Source organism: Talpa occidentalis, unplaced genomic scaffold (genome assembly GCF_014898055.3).
Source record: "Talpa occidentalis isolate TD23 unplaced genomic scaffold, MPIMG_talOcc4v2.1 talOcc4.2, whole genome shotgun sequence".
Lineage (NCBI taxonomy): Eukaryota > Metazoa > Chordata > Mammalia > Eulipotyphla > Talpidae > Talpa > Talpa occidentalis.
The window spans coordinates 15,317,921-15,323,332 of NW_023602073.1; positions in this window are offsets into that span (position 1 = coordinate 15,317,921).

Below are 5,412 nucleotides of genomic sequence, written 5' to 3' on the forward strand. Positions count from 1 at the left end.
GAACAGCTGCTTAACCGCCATTCTGGCCACAGTTTGGTCTTTTTGTAATTGGGGGTGCCCATGCAAAGGGGAGGTTCCAGGTTTCCTGCCCCACCCAAGGGAGGGTAGAGCTGAGCAGGGAGAGAAGAAGCTGCAGAGGAGACTGAGGAAGGAAGGAAGCAGGATGGAGCCAGAAGGAGACCTGGAGGAGGCGCATGGAGCCTAGAGACACCTGAAGAAACTGTGCTTGTCTTTTGGTCGTGGATGGGGTGACACAGATGTGGGTGAGAGTCCCGTGGGGAGGTGACAATGGCAGCTTTTATCTTGATGTTGATTTTGCTCTTTTCCTTCCGGACTTGTCTGGTTGTTTCTGACCCTTTTCTGTGGGTCCCCACTGGAAGGTGCTTTAGCCTTGTGGCAGGCTTTGGGGCCTTTCTCTGGGCCAATCTCATTTGGATGGAGTTTTACCCACGAGGGGACGGGTAACTCTGGGTTCTTGATTTAGAAACTATATTCTTTGCCTTTCCTGTATTGTTTCCTATTTGTATTAAAGTTCCTTCCCATTAAAGTCTCATATGTTTTGTGTTGATGCGGTGGATGGCAGAACCCATTTAGAGTAGGCAGGTTTGCAGGGTTTGGGCTGCCCCTCTCCCTGCCCTATAACAAAACTGCATACTTAACCCTAACTTGCCATGAGACTCACTTCCAGACTTCTCTGGCTGTTTCTGACCCTTTTCTATGGATACAAACTGGAAGGTGCCATAGACTTGTGGCAGTCCTTTGGGCCTCAGAGGCCCTGCTTTGGGCCAAATCTTATACTGTAAACTAAAAAAGTTACCCACGAGGGGATGGGTAACTTCGGGTACTTGATTTGGAAACTATATTCCCCATTCTCCTTCTTTTCTTTATTGCACGCTAAGTGTATTAAAGTTCCTTTCCATTGAAGGTCTTAGGCACTAGAATATGTTTTGTCTTGATGCAGTGGATGGTAAAACCTATTCAGAGCAAGCAGTTTTGGGGATTTTGGGGTGCCCCTCTCCCTGTCCTGTAACATTTCCAGTACAAATGCCATTTGGCCCAGTCAGTCAATTTAGGATGCAAACCACAGATCCTGCAAAGTTTCCTCTCAAGTTCCGTAACAGCAGGATGCTTAATTCCCTGAGGCGATGAGTATACATTCAAGGCAAGGCCAGGATTACCTGGGAAGCTGTCGCTGATATGTAACTTTGCATCCCAGAAACTGATTAGCGGAAGCCTTGTTAATAAGATCAGAACCAAGAGTGAGGAGCGGGGTGGAGGGTAGAAGCTTGTTTTTGATCTTCAAACACAGGCTGTAAAACGAATCTGGGAAAAAGAAGTGAAAGAAATATTGCAAAAAATGAGAAGAGTGAAATAATTTGAACACCATCTGGTATTAAAGTGATAGAAGTTGAATAATAGACAGTGAGCATTTTGAACAGAATCTCCCAGAATCAAACCATAATTAATGTATATAAGATTTTAATAAGTAATAAAAATGCATAATAAACCATAAGGAAAAGCTGAATTATTCACTGTGTAACCTTGGTGCTTTTAGTTCAGAATAAGACAGTATAATAAGCAAGAATGTCATCATTTAATGATACTAAAAATAATTTACACTCTTGGAATCATTACTATTTATGCTATGCATTAAAAATGAAAAAATGCTTGAGAAATTTAACTTTAAGCCTTTTATACTCTCTTGAGGCAGATATCTTTAACTAGATAAAAAAGGTGATGATAGATGATAGATAGATAGGTAGGTAGATAGACAGATAGATAGATAGATAGATAGATAGATAGATAGATAGATAGATAGATAGATAATGACTTGGTGAAAGATAGATAGCAAAGGTTATGACCACAATGACTACAATCAATATCACAACATAATTAGGCACTAAAACAAAATCATGGTTTTTACTCTATAACACTGTATTCCTTATATGTAAAATGTGCTTCTTTATTATTGAAAGATTGTCTTTTTTCTCATAGAGATAAATAGCTCTAACAAGAAAAAGAAGCTAGAAAAATCATTGAAATTAGAATTATTACAGACTCTAATCCAAGGATTTTTTCCTACTTTCTTCAAATTCATTCATCCTTTTATCATTCTTATTAAGCTTTCTGCCATTTAGTAATACTTCCATATTCATATCCTAAACCCTATGTGTTTCTGATTCTTCATGCAGCCATATGGAAATCCATCATGATCAGATGAATTCAACTCCCCATTTCTGTTTTCACACTCCCAAGTGACTGGCTGCAAATGCAGTAAGTACCCACAAGAGGGCAATATGGTGCCACTGCTGATGTGAGGCATCCTCTCATCTGGCAACTCACTTTGCTCATCATCAAAGTGACCATTGCAAACCACTTTAATTCTCTTCAAATTTCTAATAATGAATCCCTCCCACAACTTCTTCCCTCTGCAAATAACCTCAACTCCACTTTCTAGAAAATTTTTGTAAAAGTATTTCTGTGTAACTATCCTCTCTGTGTCCTAATACAGTCTCTATATACTCTGTATCCCAACTTTACAGATTTCCAGATTTCTTAGAAATCTTATACTAGCAACCTTTTTTTCTTTCAAGTTATGTTATTGTGGTTTTTGAGATAAAATGGGTTTACCTCATTGTATCTGCTTTGAGTTTATAAATTTAAACCTTTACAGATGTATGTTTTCACACCACACCCACTCACTACCAGTGCCACAATAGTCTTCTACCATGTGTCCTTGGGTCCCAGCCTCAGACCACCCCACCCTACCACCTTCCCTTGCTAGGTGCCTCAGTTTTTCAGTCAGATACCAAGGGTTTATTACTGATTTGGTTTTGACTGACTTTTTGTTTTGTTTTTCTATATTCCACACATATATGTAAGACTGTAACAGGGAGGTTCCCTGTTACAAGACTACCCAGCATGTATCTTTCTTCTTATGTCCTTATTGTCACAAATGACAAGAATTCATATTTTTGTGGCTGAGTAATATTCCATTGTGTACACACACATATATACACAATTTTTCTGATCCATTCCTCTGACTTGGGTACTTAAGCTGTTTCCATGACTTAGATATTATAAATATGACTGCGGTGAACATAGGAGTGTGTGTGTGTGTGTGTGTATCCATTCAAATTAATGTTTTGTATTCAGGTAGATACCTAGAAGTAGAATTGCTGAGTCACATGGTAGGTCTGTTTTTAATAGACTGGGCCAGTCTACATTCTCACCAACAGTGCACAAGTGTTCCTTTTTCTCTACCAACATTTGTCTGGTCTTTTTGATATGGGCCATTCTCAAGGGTGTGAGCCAGTATCTCATTGTGGTTTTGATTTGTATTTCCCTGATGATAAGACATGATAAGTATTTTGACATGTGCCTTTTGGCCATGTGTTTATCTTCCTTGGACAAGTGTCTACTTAGTTATTTTACCTATTTTTTATTTCACTGTTTTCCTTCCGAGTTCTTTATGTATTCTGGATATCAGCCCTTTGTCAAGTGTATTGTATGCAAATATTTTCTCTCAGTAAGGTACTTTTTGTTTTACTGGTAGTTTCTTTTATTGGGTAGAAGTGTTTTAGTTTGATGTAATCCCATTTTTTATACTTGCTTTTGCTTCTCTTGCCATTGGAGAAAATCCTAACAGACAATTCTAAAACCAATATTATGGAGTGTTTTGCTACTTTTTCTTCAATATATTTTATAGTTTCAGGTCTTAAATTCCTATCTTTAATCCAATTTGAGTTCCTTTGTTGTAGATGAACTGTCTATGTTGCTCTATGTGGTCTGTGTTTTTATATACACAGTGCTCACTATGTATATGCAGTTTAAACTAAAGGAAACAATAAGTAAAATATTTCTACACAGTTTGAGGTGAAGAAAAGTAGTTTAATTTGTCAACAAATAGAGGGGGGCAGCAGATTCATGTCTGAAAGACCACCGTCCAGCTCTTTGGCAGAGGACTGGGTTATTTATCCAGAATTACAAAAGAGTAGAAGGGAGGGAACTGAGTATGCTTTTTGCATGTCTAATCAGAAAACTAATTCAGTTAGTTTTCTAACCCAGTCACTATAATAAAAAAAAAATGGATGTGGAGTAAGCTGCATAGAATGTTCTCTGCTTTTCAGAATCCTTTTCTTCCTCCTCTAGATTCACTGGCCTCTGCTCCTGATCACACTTTTTAAGTGAACCTTCTGAGAACAGGCTCAGTTGATTTTGTCAGAATTACTTTGGACTTTCTAGTAAGCTGTAATGGAAGCTTACTGGTTGGTTGGAAAAATTCCTAAACTGCTTATTGGCCTGTAAATAATCAGAGATTAAAAAATATATATTTCTTATTAAAATAAATTAATTTGGTAAGCAAAAACTATAGAGTGGAAAAGCAGGTTTCTCTGAACTGAATTCCTAACTTCAGATTTTTGATAAGTCTAAGAACAGGCAAATTGCAAAGTAAGATGTTAATCTATCTTTTCTCCTATCCTCCTCATGGTCCACAAATAAGTCTTTCTTAGAAATAAGCCTAGTCTCAAGTGAGGTCAAACAGAAACAAGGACTTTGGGAAGCAATTTGAATCTTCCATGCTTGTCGTTAAAATGGTTCAAGTATTAGGCCCTGAAGGTTTTTTAAAATGGTTAAAATGGAACATTTATTCTAACATGTAAGGATTTTGACTTCCACTTGGGTATGTCAAACTTAGAAAACTTAAGTTGTTTGAAAAATTAGTTTATCTTTGTCGTGGAAGTGGGTATAGCTCTGGTAAAGATATCCAAAATATCTTCTAAGAACTCAAGGAAAAACGTGGCCTTAGAAAAGTGATAAGGAATGTTCTGTCCCACTTTCTTTGGAAACTAAGGAGCATTCTTAGAAATATAAATTTAAAAAATGTTTTCTTATCTGAAGGAGTTAGTGAAAAATGAATATTTAAAATTGAAGTAATAGGGCCTCCCCAATGGCGTAGCAGTTGAGCGCTGGGCCGCAGCCTCTGCAGCGCCTGTTGGATCCCTGGCCACCAGCAAGGGTCTCACATGGCGTGACAGACCTCCCCTGTCTCGCCAGCTTCTCCCCTCAGCAGTGTATTTCCTCCATCTGCCTGTTTTGTTCCCCGCTCTGGCTCTGGTGAATTCTCTCACCCTCCTGTGCTTCCGACTGTACCCAGTGCTTGTATAAATAAATAAATAAATCTTTAAGAAAACTAGAAAATAAATAAATAAATAAATAAATTTGAAGTAATAATTATTCTCAGTGTCTTCACAAATATTGGTAAAATAACTATTTCTAAAAATTAATATATATGGCCAAAATTGTAAATGAAAGAGATTTCTGTGTCTGTGTGTTTGCCTTTGTGCCTTGTCTCCTGAGGGTTACTGTTAATTATAAATGGTGTCTATATAAATTCTAATAGAGAAAATA